At 40.4% G+C, this 15,879-nt stretch overlaps 1 pseudogene; it reads right to left on the bottom strand.

The window, feature by feature from the left end:
• Positions 1-7,296: 7,296 nt before the first annotated feature.
• The window catches only part of LOC120017965, a 31,765-nt pseudogene continuing 23,182 nt past the window's right edge, over positions 7,297-15,879 (bottom strand).

Genomic DNA, 15,879 nt, shown 5'->3' with positions numbered 1-15,879 from the left:
TAAGTACATTAGTGATAAGAAGGTATGCTAAGTACAGTAGTGATAAGGAGGTATGCTAAGTACAGTAGTGATAAGAAGGTATGCTAAGTACAGTAGTGATAAGGTATGCTAAGTACAGTAGTGATAAGGAGGTATGCTAAGTACAGTAGTGATAAGGAGGTATGCTAAGTACAGTAGTGATGAGGTATGCTAAGTACAGTAGTGATAAGGAGGTATGCTAAGTACAGTAGTGATAAGGAGGTATGCTAAGTATGCTAAGTACAGTAGTGATAAGAAGGTATGTTAAGTACAGTAGTGATAAGGAGGTATGCTAAGTACAGTAGTGATAAGAAGGTATGCTAAGTACAGTAGTGATAAGGAGGTATGCTAAGTACAGTAGTGATAAGGAGGTATGCTAAGTACAGTAGTGATAAGGAGGTATGCTAAGTACAGTAGTGATAAGGAGGTATGCTAAGTACAGTAGTGATAAGGAGGTATGCTAAGTACAGTAGTGATAAGAAGGTATGCTAAGTACAGTAGTGATAAGGAGGTATGCTAAGTACAGTAGTGATAAGGAGGTATGCTAAGTACAGTAGTGATAAGGAGGTATGCTAAGTACAGTAGTGATAAGAAGGTATGCTAAGTACAGTAGTGATAAGAAGGTATGCTAAGTACAGTAGTGATAAGGAGGTATGCTAAGTACAGTAGTGATAAGGAGGTATGCTAAGTACAGTAGTGATAAGGAGGTATGCTAAGTACAGTAGTGATAAGGAGGTATGCTAAGTACAGTAGTGATAAGGAGGTATGCTAAGTACAGTAGTGATAAGAAGGTATGCTAAGTACAGTAGTGATAAGGAGGTATGCTAAGTACAGTAGTGATAAGAAGGTATGCTAAGTACAGTAGTGATAAGGAGGTATGCTAAGTACAGTAGTGATAAGGAGGTATGCTAAGTACAGTAGTGATAAGGAGGTATGCTAAGTACAGTAGTGATAAGAAGGTATGCTAAGTACAGTAGTGATAAGAAGGTATGCTAAGTACAGTAGTGATAAGGAGGTATGCTAAGTACAGTAGTGATAAGGAGGTATGCTAAGTACAGTAGTGATAAGGAGGTATGCTAAGTACAGTAGTGATAAGGAGGTATGCTAAGTACAGTAGTGATAAGGAGGTATGCTAAGTACAGTAGTGATAAGAAGGTATGCTAAGTACAGTAGTGATAAGGAGGTATGCTAAGTACAGTAGTGATAAGGAGGTATGCTAAGTACAGTAGTGATAAGGAGGTATGCTAAGTACATTAGTGATAAGAAGGTATGCTAAGTACAGTAGTGATAAGGAGGTATGCTAAGTACAGTAGTGACAAGAAGGTATGCTAAGTACAGTAGTGATAAGAAGGTATGCTATGTACAGTAGTGATAAGGAAGTATGCTAAGTACAGTAGTGATAAGGAGGTATGGTAAGTACAGTAGTGATAAGAAGGTATGCTATGTACAGTAGTGATAAGGAAGTATGCTAAGTACAGTAGTGATAAGGAGGTATGCTAAGTATGCTAAGTACAGTAGTGATAAGAAGGTATGCTAAGTACAGTAGTGATAAGGAGATATGCTAAGTACAGTAGTGATAAGAAGGTATGCTAAGTACAGTAGTGATAAGGAGGTATGCTAAGTACAGTAGTGATAAGAAGGTATGCTAAGTACAGTAGTGATAAGGAGGTATGCTAAGTACAGTAGTGATAAGAAGGTATGCTAAGTACAGTAGTGATAAGGAGGTATGCTAAGTACAGTAGTGATAAGAAGGTATGCTAAGTACAGTAGTGATGAGGTATGCTAAGTACAGTAGTGATAAGGAGGTATGCTAAGTACAGTAGTGATAAGGAGGTATAGTAATATAATATGCTATTTAGCAGACTCTTTGGGTGGCCCTGGGAATTTAACCAACAATCCTGGCTTTACAAGCGCCACGCTCTCCCAACCGAGAAAGTACAGCAGATATATGGACGGATATTAGAATTCACGGCCGTTATCACGTAAAATGAACATGTGAAGGTCTTGAGCTACGTCCAAACGTAATGGTTACGTTCACATTAGGCATTTATATTCCAGTCATTTCTCTTCACAGTCATACAACTGACCAGTTCTTGTATAAAAAAAAAAAACACACTACTCATTCAAACATGTTAGCAAACACAAACACATTTTATTAGATTATCCCCTTCCTCCATTACTGTTACGTTTTCTGCAACAGTTGTGCAATTAGTAAATTATACAAAATCATGTTTTTTTATTTACATTTACATTTTACATTTTAGTCATTTAGCAGACACTCTTATCCAGAGCGACTTACAGTAGAGTGCATACATTTTATTACATTTTACATACTGAGACAAGGATATCCCTACCGGCCAAACCCTCCCTAACCCGGACGACGCTATGCCAATTGTGCGTCGCCCCACGGACCTCCCGGTTGCGGCCGGCTGCGACAGAGCCTGGGCGCGAACCCAGAGACTCTGGTGGCGCAGCTAGCACTGCGATGCAGTGCCCTAGACCACTGCGCCACCCGGGAGGCGATTGGCAGCCACAAACTGGAATTCTATATGACCGCCGCCCTCCTGCATTACCATAAAGTATAGCCGACAAACGTACATAAATTATACAATTTGCATACTTATGTGAAAGCTAATCTTGAATTAACATGAAAGTAATCTGTTTTATACACTGAACAAAAATAAACGCAACATGCAAGATTTTACTGAGTTACAGTTCACAAGGAAATCAGCCAATTAAAATACATTCGTTAAGTCCTAATCTATGGATTTTACATGACTGGGAATACAGATATGCATCTGTTGGCCACAGATATCTTTAAAAAAATGTAGGGGCTGGATCAGAAAACCAGTCAGTATGTGATGTGACCACCATTTGCCTCATCCTTCGCATAGAGTTGATCAGGCCTGTGTCCCACTCCTCAATGGCTGTGCGAAGTTGCTGGATATTGGCGGGAAGTGGAACACACTGCCGTACACGTCAATCCAGAGCATCCCAAACATGTTCAATGGGTGACATGTCTGGTGAGCATGCAGGCCATGGAAGAACTGGAACATTTTCAGCTTCCAACAATTGTGTACAGATCAGAGATGCAAACTGCTGAGGGCCCAGAAAGGTGACACGCAAAACATGCAAAAAATCCCTGCTAGGGGGAAATGCAGGTTTTACCTAATTAAACAAAGAATATGATCTACATGATCAGTCTCTGTGTGTAAAATAAAAAGTGGTTAATGTGAACCTAAATCACAACTAAACAATGTAAAGAAATCAATCCAACGTTATTTGTTGTCTAGACTTCACTGCAAATGACACTCAAGTATTGAGAAAAAAACAATACACTAAGATTGCAGTTAGCCATGACAGCCTTTATAATAGAACACTTGTGACCACACACACATTGCACTTGGGAAAAAAACATCATAAAGTAGAAATAGAATGAAACAAACAAGCATTGTATTTTTACTCTATTATAGTGGCCACTATAGACGATCAAGTTCACAAGGCTATGTGTGCAAAAACATCGTTCACTGAGTAAAAAAAGGTATAATCCCCCTCATACACACGTGTGTTTCTGTCAAATTCAACACAAAAAAATCTTTGTGCTACACTGCACATTATTACAATTGGACACTTTCTGCCTGTGGACATCTGTTCTACAATGTGCCAGCAAAAGTGAGAAAGAGGGAAAGTGTGTGGTGTTCCTTTCACCTGTATAGCGGCACCAGCTTAAGCCAGGCCCAGCTCCAGCTACACTTGATCCCTGAACCCACTTGTTTAACAAGCAACGCCTCATTTTCACCTAATTCTCTTATTCTAAACAATTAACCACATACTGTAGAGGGAAAACATTAGTTAACAGATAGCAGTCAGTTCATTAGCTAGTTAACATTTCACAGATTGCCAGGGTCCGTAAGCAACTAACGCGTTATAACTTGAGGAACGGCAAGGAGTCATACCAGTTAATACAATGGCGAATTGGTTAGGTTACTAATGTTAGATCTGATGTTGTAACGTTAGCTCTCTGACTTTATTAGCAAGCTCATTTTCACACCATAAACTAAATAATTTGATCAGATAAATTGGCTAATGTTGCTCAACATTTCTCTGGCTAGCTAACGGAGAATTCGATCCAGCTAGCAAGATACTCTTCTTTCTTCAGTCACGTGCAGCGCTGCATTCTGTTGTTATGTAAATGATTGGCTGAGCCTTGGATACAGCCAGTATTGCTCCAAACGCGCAGCACTCGTTCGCTTCCAGCCAGTAGTGATCCAAACCCCTTGTGTTTGTTGTCCATAGCTTTTGCCTGCCCATACCATAACCCCACCGCCAACATGGGGCACTCTGTTCACAATGTTGACATCAGCAAACAGCTCGTCCACATGGATTAATCTCAGTTGAAACCAGGATTCATCCGTGAAAAACACCCTTCTCCAGAGTACCAGTGGCCATCGAAGGTGAGCAGATGCCCACTGAAGTCGGTTACGACACCAAACTGCAGTCAGGTCAAAACCCTGGTGAGGAAGACGAGCATGCAGATGAGTTTCCCTGAAACAGTTTCTGACAAGTTTGTGCATAAAATCTTTCGGTTGTGCAAACCCAGTTTCATCAATTGTCCGCGTGGCTGATCTCAGACGATCCTGCAGGTGAAGAAGCCGGATGGTGGAGGTCCTGGGCTGGCGTGGTCTACGATTGTGAAGCTGGTCAGACATACTGCCAGATTCTCTAAAACAACATTTGTGGCAGCTTATGGTAGATAAATTAATTTCTCTGGCAAAATTTATGGTGGACATTCCTGCAGACAGCATGCCAATTGCAAGCTCCCTCAAAACTTGACATCTGTGGCATTGTGTGACAAAACTGCACAATTTAGTGTCCTTTTATTGTCCCCAGCACAAGGTGCACCTGTGTAATGATCATGCTGTTTAATCAGCTTCTTGATATGCCATACCTGTCAGGTTATCCTTGCAAATGAAAAATGCTCACTAACAGGGATTTAAACAAATATGTGTGCGCAATGAGAGAAATAATATTTTTGTGCATATGAAACATTTCTGGGATCTTTTATTTCAGCTCATGAAACATGGGACCAACACTTTACATGTTGCATTTATATTTTTGTTCAGTGTAGTTTCTCATCAACGGGAAGTGTTATACCCTTTAGTAAAATACATGTTGTAAGGGTGATGCCAGTAATGTCAAAAGTTGACACACCTACTCATTCAAGGGTTTTCCTTAATTTTTTACAATTTTCTACATTGTAGAATAATAGCATAGACATCAAAACTATGAAACAACACATATGGAATCATGTAGTAACTAAAAAAGTGTTAATAGGGGGCAGTATTCGGAAGTTCGGATGACTGACCTGCCCAAAGTTAACTGCCTGTTACTCAGGCCCAGAAGCTAGGATATGCATATAATTGGATAGAAAACGGAAGTTTCTAAAACTGTTCTAAAAACAGGGCGCGCACCTCATTATTTATCTCCGGTATTGAACACACTATTCTCCGTCTTAAACTGTATCGCTTATTTACATATTAGGGTACCTGTTGATTGATTAGAAACATTGTTTGACTTGTTTAGACAAAGTTTATTTGTAACTTTTGGGATTCCTTTGTATGCATTTTGAACGAGTGGAACAGGTGGATTACTGAATCAAGCGCGTCAACTAAACTGACTTTTTTGGGATATAAAGGACTTTATCGAACAAAACGACCATTTGTTGTGTAGCTGGGACCCTTGGGATTGCAAACAGAGGAAGATGTTCAAAAGGTAAGTGATTTATTTTAAAAGCCATTTCTGACTTTTGTGACGCCTCTGCTGGTTTGGAAAATGTTTTTAATGCTTTTGTATGTGGGGCACTGTCCTCAAATAATCGCATGGTATGCTTTTGCCGTAAAGCCTTTTTGAAATCTGACAAAGCGGCTGGATTAACAAGTAGTTAAGCTTTTAAATGATGTATGACACTTGTATTTTCATGAATGTTTAATATTACTATTTTTGTATTTTGAATTTCCCGCTCTGCAATTTCACCGGATGTTGTCAAGGAGGGGGGCACTAGCGGCACGTCTAGCCCAAAGTTAAACAAATCAAAATATATTTTAAGTAGCCACACTTTGCCTTGATGACAGCTTTGCACACTTTTGGCATTCTCTCAACCAGCTTCATGAGGTAGTCACCTGGAATGCATTTCAATTAACAGGTGTGCCTTGTTAAAAGTTCATTTGTGGAATTTATTTCCTTCTTAATGTGATTGAGGCAATCAGTTGTGTTGTGACAAGGTAGGGTTGGTATACAGAAGATAGTATGGACTTTTACCATATTTCAGCTGTTATTGCCATAGTCATAAAAGAAAAGATAAACGACATGGTCAGTCAATCCTGAAAATGTCAAGAACTTTGAAAGTTTCTTCAAGTGCAGTCGCAAAAACCATCAAGCGCTATGATGAAACTGGCTCTCATGAGGACCGCCACAGGAATGGAAGACCCAGAGTTACCTCTGCTGCAGAGGATAAGTTCATTAGCGTTACCAGCCTTAGAAATTACAGCCCAAATAAATGCTTCACAGAGTTCAAGTAACAGACATCTCAACATCAACTGTTCAGAGGAGGCTGCGTGAATCAGGCCTTCATGGTCGAATTGCTGCAAATAAAACACTACTAAAGGACACCAATAAAAAGAAGACTTGCTTGGGCCAAGAAACACGAGCAATGGACATTTGACCGGTGGAAATCTGTCCATTGAGTCCAAATTGGAGATTTTGGTTCCAACCGCCGTGTCTTTGTGTGACGCAGAGTAGGTGAACGGATGATCTCTGCATGTGTGGTTCCCACCATGAAGCATGGAGGAGTTGGTGTGGTGGTGCATTGCTGGAGACCGTGTCAGTGATTTATTGAGAATTCAAGGCATACTTAACCAGCATGGCAACCACAGCATTCTGTGGCCTCCGCACTCACCCGACCGCAACCCAATTGAGATGATTTGGGATGAGTTGGACTGCAGAGTGAAGGAACAGCAGCCAACAAGTGCTCAGCATATGTGGGAACTCCTTCAAGACTGTTGGAAAAGCAATCCAGGTGTAGCTGGTTGAGAGAATGCCAAGAGTATGCAAAGTTGTCATCAAGGGAAAGGGTGGCTATTTGAAGAATCTCAAATATAAAATATATTTTGATTTGTGTAACACTTGTTTGGTTACTACATGATTCCATATGTGTTATTTCATAGTTTTGATGTCTTCACTATTATTCTACAATGTAGAAAATAGTAAAAATAAAGAAAAACCCTTGAATGAGTAGGTGTGTTCAAACTTTTGACTGGTACTGTATGTGCCCATAGGAGCGGGGGAAAGCAGAGATAGGTGCTGGATATAAAAACATTATGATACAGTAAGACAACATAAAAGCACTTCATTACAAAAAGAAAAACAGAACAGCCTTCCCTCGAAAAAATGTCTAAGTCAAACATTGGTATATAAATATGATAATTCTAAAGTGCATCTCTCAAAGACTGATCTGCAGTCCTATTTTTAGAAACAATCTGATAAAGAAAGCAAAAAATATAAAGATATAACATACGCTTGGAGTCGTGCACTTCTGTTCTGTTAAAACATGAAATAGACAGACATTCTGCTTTAAAAACTACAAATGTACATGCAATACTTTCCTGCTATGGAAAACGATCAAGATTACTGTATGAGGAAAAGCGGATGAACAGTTCGTTCACATTGTCCAGAGCGGAGGAAACACCTAGCTACTGAAGTTAATTTGCTAATATTCTGTGTTCTCCGTTTTGTTCACACTTGGCATTTTGAAGTAGTTAAGTCAATTTAAAAGCACACAGTGGTGATCAAGTTCCTTCTTTCTTTTTGTTTTTAATCATTCAGGTACATCTGTTATTTTCTCTCTCTCTTCATCCCTCCATCCCAAAGAGGAAAGAGGAGTGCAGGGATAGAGGGGTGACATGGGGAGGGGCTCAGATCTTGGGCAGCTTGGGAGCATTGACGATGGGGTTGGTTTCCTGGAGGAAGCGGCGTCCGGCGCTCTTGTAGTTGTACGTGCAGTCATGGGTCTCTGCATAGCGGTGGGTGGCGCAGAAGTTGTTACCACACCTGAGAGAAAGAACACAACAGCCCTATTCAGACAGTATGGCTGTGATTGTTCCATTTTAACCTCCTGAAGTTGGAGGGAATTTGAAAGTGTGATGATATAATAACAGAATTCTACTTATCAAAAACAATAGTAATAAGTAGAACACCAATTGGTAACACTTTACTGAAAGCCTGCAGCTACAGTGCATTTGGAAAGTATTCAGACCCCTTGACTTTTTCCACATTTTCTTACATTACAGCCTTATTGTAAAATGTATTAAATTGTTTGTTTTTTCCCCTCAATCTACACACAACACCCCATAATAACAAAGCAAAAACAGTTGTTTTTTTTTTACTGCAAAGGGTCTGAATACTTTCCGAATGCACTGTTTATCTAGCTTTATTCAGACTCTATCCCTTCTCCATCCCAGAGGAACTGAAATAGAGACAAAAAACGTGTGTGTGTGTGTGAGATTGTTCGTGCTAGGCGGCTAGGGGTAAGGAGTCATCCAAGGGCACAGTATTGAAAGTTGTTGCATCATCATTTCCAGTATTCCCCTTGACTGGTCTATAGTCCTCATCTCCTTCATCCTAACTCATAACACCATGGGTGCACCATCTCCTTTCCTTCATCTGAACACATAACACCATGGGATGGTGCATCTCATTGGTCTAAAATGGATTCCTCCCCTCAAGTTTAAAGTTTTAATGTCACATGCACAAGTGCAGTGAAATGCCTTTCTTGCGAAATCAAAACCCAACAATGCAGTAATCAATGTAGTACTAAAAATAACAAGGTAGAACAAAAACACACAAATAAAAAGAACTAGAGAAAGTAAGCATACTATATACAGGTACCCCTTTCCTTTGTCTTAATGCCTGTAGAAAAAAATGGGCACCCTCCACATTTATTTAACTATGACTAGCTATATTTTCAGATCCGTTTTCAGATGAAGGGGAAACTACAGACTAGGGGCGTGTTACAAAGCAACTGTCCTACTTTCAACCACACACACCAAGTGTAACACTGTATCACAGTTAGCGCTGTGTGATCTAGTCCAATTAGAATCTTTTGCACACAGCGTGACTCCAACATCAGACAGTTAAGCGTTATGACCAGGAGTTTACACAGCTCCAGTTACTCTGTTGCGTCACCACCACACACTGTGTTCTCTAAGCAAGGACAAGGAGAGGGGAGAGGAAGGGAAGGAGGAAAAGGAATTGGGGAGATGGGGAAGAGGGGAGAAGGGGAGTGATAATGGAGTTGTGGTGGTGGAGACTTAAGTCAGCATGTGATGTGATATCATGTTGATGACAAACTCCTGGACATGAACAATACCCCTTCCCCAAAACGTGTAAATATTGGACTATAAATTGTGCCTTCCTGTATTATACTTATGCTAAAACGTTTATTTTATTCTATTGAGCCATTATCTTTATGTTCATATTATTATCTTATTCCTTATTGTTGCATTGTCGAGAAGGAACCTGCAACTAAGCATTTTGTTGGACGGTGTTTACCATGTGTATCCTGTACATACTAGGAATGTGCACGGCTCAATTTTTTCGAAAGGACGTTAGTATTCAAATGCCTCTAACACTGAAAAGGCTGTCATTAAATTCAAATATCCATGTGACATTGTTACATACAAGGATATACCATGACATTTCAAATAATTAATTTACTAAAATAACAAACATTTACATTTTTATGACGTGCATGGTGCACCCCATAGAAAGACAGGTAACGTAAACTCACCCCATTCCGTACAAATGTGCGCAACCGCAACATTCAAACGAGGCTACAAAGAAAACGAATGGGACTGTAGCGACTGTGTTGACTTCAAAATCGGGGGTGTGAACTAGGTTTCTATTCAAGTGTTGATCGACATGGTAATGGCTCCATAGTATTGGAGAAAAGTTGAAAAAAACGGATCCTCCCTTACATCGTGACGTGTCATGTCGTAACGTACAGCAACTATCTGTCTTACAATCTCTCTCCACCAGGTGTAGCACTTCTCTCATCGTTTAAAAACAAGAAATGGACAGTGACGGGGGATACCTAGTCATTTTTTGCGTCATCAGTGCATGCGATCATCATTCTCAAAGCCGCTGTTTACTTCTAAGATCACTTTTGCACCTCCCTAAAAACCCGATTCAAATTCGACACAAACCTTCAAATAGGTATGTAATGACACATTATATAAATTCTTTAGTGTTTTATTTACATTTTAGAGGCGATAAGGTGATAAGTTGGACAGATCGAGTGAAAAAAAGCAATTGTCCCACACAACATCTCTCCTTCTCACTATTACGCATTAGTTTCGCTTCCCCACCCGCCATTTTTAAAAAGACCCGACGGGGCTCATTGCCTGCTTGAGTTATGCAGAAACGGGCAGCATTTAGGTCATGTAATTGATCATGTTGGAAAGGGGAGAAATTGTGCTTTACAATGGTATTGACATTACAGTTGATCTGGAAGTATTACGTTTTTGGGGCGCTAAAATGAGGGCAATTGTACGGACCAAGGCGATGTACGAGTTTACGTTAGCCTTCACAGTGTGTAGCTTGTTGTTAATGTTGGCCAATCAAAGTGGCTCAATGTGTAGCAAGTGGAGAAGGATGTTCACTAATGCAATGCAATACATTTTTGAAATAAAAAGTTTGCAATTAGAAGGAGTAGGATACAATGAGCAACGAACAGGTAGGCTGTTGTTTTATATGAATGGGGTTGAGAGAAAGCGCAGCATGTGCGCCTCAATTAGCCTGGCTAGCTTGGCTGGCTAGCTATAGCTTCTCTAGGTTACTCCAGTCAAGACAGGCACTATTATATGGGATGGTAAATAACATTGTGGCTGCTACTAGTTAGCAAGTCTTGGCTGTAGCCGAATTGCGAGGGTGTCTCTCCCTGCTACACACACCACCCCATATAACATCCGGAGCCAGCTGCAGCAATAGCGCACCAGCCTCTCTCCCTCACGCAGCAATGCTCAGGTTAGAAAGTACTTTTTTTTTTTAAACGTGTTTTGAATATCCGAATATCTGATGAATGATACTATACAATGTGCAATTATTTCAAACCCCCAGCCCTAGTAAATACGACTAATAAAACGTCAAACTTTAATTCCTGGCATACATAGTAGTAGGACAAATACCCACACAATTGTTTTATGAAGTGGTTTGTGTGAGAAGTACAGGCAGGATGTGTGATAACCCATGTGGTGTTTCACCTCAAGTTACCCTACAAGTACATTGCACTGTGTTAATGCAAGTTTTTTGGGACATGCTTACTAAATACAGATTCTATATTATTGCTAATAGCATAACTAATAATATGGACCATGCATTGGCTATATGCATGGTCCAATATGTTAAAGTTGCACTATGAAGAAATCGCTCCGCCATTACCTGGTTGCTAAAACTACAAAAGTTTATGTGACAAAATAAGCTAGTATAGTGTAGAGAATCATTGTACCATCATTAACAAACATATAGTTGTTTCAGCTGGTTTGTCAAAACCGAAAGTAAAAGATGCAAAAACAAAACTTACCAGGAAGCATAGAAATAGGAAGCATAGAAATAGCAACATAGAACAGATCTACCGCTTCGTAGACTTGCTTAAAAGTAGAATGATAGATCTATAACTCACTTTTTATGTGAATTTGGTCGGGTCGCCCAACAAGTTACATATTGACACAAAAATAATTTATTGGGCTAATTTCTAGACGTGGAAATCATATTTTAGATTGTGTCAGCATCATTTCATTTTTATTCATTTGGGAGTATAACGTCCTTTTAAAAGTCACCAGAACTGAGTTTCTCAATCCAAGTACATACGACTAATGAAACTAACTCCTGGCATACCTAGGAGTAGGACAGACACACACAAAACAGACTAGATTGAAATACAATGATTAATGAGGGAGAGAGAGGCAGGTAGGGAGGGAGAATGATAGAAGAATTGAGAGGTGTACCTGCACTCGTAGCTGGTGGCCAGACCAGTCTTCTTGCCACAGAGGAAGCAGTGTTTAGATTTCTTCTTCTTCTTGGCCAGCGGAAGCTTGACTGAAGGCAGGTGATATGCAGGGGGGCCTGGAGGGAGGAGACCAGAATAAAAAGAGAGTTATGTTCTTAAGCCAAGATCACTGCGGTGATATTAACATCAAATATGTCACTCTTAAATGATGTTTAGTTTCCTAACTATTACCAAGGTAACACGTAAAATAAGAGGCTCTCTCAACTGAATGTCCTCCCTTGGGTCCAGTGAGGGAATTGTGATCACAATCTTACACTCCTCGCAGCAGATAGAAATGATTCCCATGTTAAGTTTACGAGGGCCTTCCGAGTGCCACAGCGGTCTAAGGCACTGCATCGCAGTGCTAGCTGTGCCACTAGAGATTCTGGGTGTACGGTGTTTCCTCTGACACATAGGTGCGGCTGGCTTCCGGGTTAAGTGGGCATCGTGTCAAGAAGCAGTGCAGCTCGGTTGGGTTTCGGAGGACGCACAGCTGTCGACCTTCGCCTCTCCCGAGTCCGTACGGGAGTTGCAGCGATGAGACAAGACTAACTACCAATTGGATACCACTAAATTAGGGAGAAAAAGGGGTAAAAAAATATATACATATACATAGTTGAAGTAAAAAGTTACCATACACCTTAGCCAAATACATTTAAACTCAGGATTTCCACAATTCCTGACATTTAATCCTAGTAAAAATGCCCTGTCTTTGGTCAGTTAGGATCACCACTTCATTTTAAGGATGTGAAATGTCAAAATAATAGTAGAGAGAATGATTTATTTCAGCTTTTATTTCTTTCATTACATTCCCAGTGGGTCAGAAGTTTACATACACTCAATTAGTATTTGGTAGCATTGCCTTTAAATTGTTTAACTTGGTTCAAACATTTCGGGTAGCCTTCCACAAGCTTCCCACAATAAGTTGGGTGAATTTTGGCCCATTCCTTCTGACAGAGCTGGTGTAACTGAGTCAGGTTTGTAGGCCTCCTGTTCTATAGGATTGAGATCAGGGCTTTATGATGGCCACTCCAATAACTTGACTTTGTTGTCCTTAAGCCATTTTGCCACAACTTAGGAAGTATGCTTGGGGTCATTGTCCATTTGGAAGACCCATTTGCGACTAAGCTTTAACATCCTGACTGATGTCTTGAGATGTTGCTTCAATATATCCACATCATTTCCCTTCCTCATGTTGCCATCTATTTTGTGAAGTGCACCAATCCCTCCTGCAGCAAAGCACCCCCACAACATGCTGCTGCCACCCCCGTGTTTCACGGTTGGGATGGTGTTCTTCGGCTTACAAGCCTCCCCCTTTTTCCTCCAGACATAACGATGGTCATTATGGCCAAACAGTTCTATTTTTGTTTTATCAGACCAGAGGAAAAAATACGATCTTCGTCCCCATGTGCAGTGGCAAACCGTAGTCTGGCTTTTTCATGGCGGTTTTGGAGCAGTGGCTTCTTCCTTGCTCAGATGGCCTTTCAGGTTATGTCGATATAGGACTCATTTTACTGTGAATATAGATTATTTTGTACCCGTTTCCTCCAGCATCTTCACAGGGTCCTTTGCTGTTGTTCTCGGATTGATTTGCACTTTTCGCACCAAAGTACGTTCATCTCTAGGAGACAGAACACATCTCCTTCCTGAGCGGTATGATGGCTGTGTGGTCCCATGCTGTATATACTTGCGTACTATTGGTTGTACAGATGAACGTGGTACCTTCAGGCATTTGGAAATTGCTCCCAAGGATGAACCAGACTTGTGGAGGTCTACAATCTTTTTTCTGAGGTCTTAGCTGATTTCTTTTGATTTTCCCATGATGTCAAGCGAAGAGGCACTGAGTTTGAAGGTAGGCCTTGAAATACAGTATATCCACAGGTACACCTCCAATTGACTCAAATGATGTCAATTAGCCTATCAGAAGCTTCTAAAGCCATGATTTTCGGGAATTTTCTAAGCTTTTTAAAGGCACAGTCAATTTAGTGTATATAAACGTTTGACCCACTGGAATTGTGAAACAGTGAATTATAAGTGAAACAATCTGTAAACAATTGTTGGAAAAATTACTTGTGTCATGCACAAGTAGATGTCCAAACCGACTTGCCAAAACTATAGTTTGTTAACAAGAAATTTGTGGAGTGGTTGAAAAATGAGTTTTAATGACACCAACCTAAGTGTATGTAAACTTCCGACTTCAACTGTACACAAACAAGTGTGCGGTTAAAATAGGCAAAGAACACATACACACATTTCTTTCCACAGGGCCGTGGGGTGAGACAGAGATACAGCTTAAACCCTACCCTCTTCAACATATCAACAAATTGGAGAGGGCACTAGAAAAGCCTGCAGCACCCGGCCTCACCCTACTAGAATCTGAAGTCAAATGTCTACTGTTTGCTGATGATCTAGTGCTTTGGTCACCAACCAAGGAGGGCCTACAGCAGCACCTAGATCTTCTGCACAGATTCTGCCAGATCTGGACCCTGACAGTAAATCTCAGTAAGACCAAAATAATGGTGTTCCGAAAAAGGTCCAGTCGACATGAACACAAATACAAATTCCATCTAGACACCGTTACCCTAGAGCACACAAACTATACATACCTTGGCCTAAACATCAGCGCCACAGGTAACTTCCACAAAGCTGTGAACAATCTGAGACAAGGCAAGAAGGGCATTCTATGCCATCAAAAGGAACATAAAATTCAACATATTAGGATCTGGCTAAAAATACTTGAATCAGTCATTGCCCTTTATGGTTGTGAGGTCTGGGGTCCGCTCACCAACCAAGATTTCACAAAATGGGACAAACACCAAATTGAGACTCTGCATGCAGAATTCTGCAAAAATATCCTCCGTGTACAACGTAGAACACCAAATAATGCATGCAGAGCAGAATTAGGCCGATACCCACTAATTATCAAAATCCAGAAAAGAGCCGTTAAATTCTACAACCACCTAAAAGGAAGCGATTCCAAACCTTCCATAACAAAGCCATCACCTACAGAGAGATGAACCTGGAGAAGAGTCCCCTAAGCAAGCTGGTCCTAGGGCTCTGTTCACAAACACAAACCACAGAGCCCCAGGACAACAGCACAATTAGACCCAACCAAATCATGAGAAAACAAAAAGATAATTACTTGACACATTGGAAAGAATTAACAAAAAAACAGAGCAAACTAGAATGCTATTTGGCCCTAAACAGAGAGTACACAGTGGCAGAATACCTGACCACTGTGACTGACCCAAACTTAAGGAAAGCTTTGACTATGTACAGACTCAGTGAGCATAGCCTTGCTATTGAGAAAGGCCGCCGTAGGCAGACATGGCTCTCAAGAGAAGACAGGCTATGTGCACACTGCCCACAAAATGAGGTGGAAACTGAGCTGCACTTCCTAACCTCCTGCCCAATGTATGACCATATTAGAGAGACATATTTCCCTCAGATTACACAGATCCACAAAGAATTTGAAAACAAATCCAATTTTGATAAACTCCCATATCTACTGGGAGAAATTCCACAGTGTGCCATCACAGCAGCAAGATTTGTGACCTGTTGCCACAAGAAAAGGGCAACCAGTGAAGAACAAACACCATTGTAAATACAACCCATATTTATGCTTATTTATTTTAACTTGTGTGCTTTAACCATTTGTACATTGTTACAACACTGTGTATATATAATATAACATTTGTAATGTCTTTATTGTTTTGAAACTTCTGTATGTGTAATGTTTACTGTTAATTTGTATTGTTTAT

The sequence above is a fragment of the Salvelinus namaycush genome, chromosome 22, assembly GCF_016432855.1.
Source record: "Salvelinus namaycush isolate Seneca chromosome 22, SaNama_1.0, whole genome shotgun sequence".
NCBI lineage: Eukaryota > Metazoa > Chordata > Actinopteri > Salmoniformes > Salmonidae > Salvelinus > Salvelinus namaycush.
Note: the sequence above shows the minus strand (reverse complement) of the source record. Positions and strands in the feature narration are given on the sequence as shown.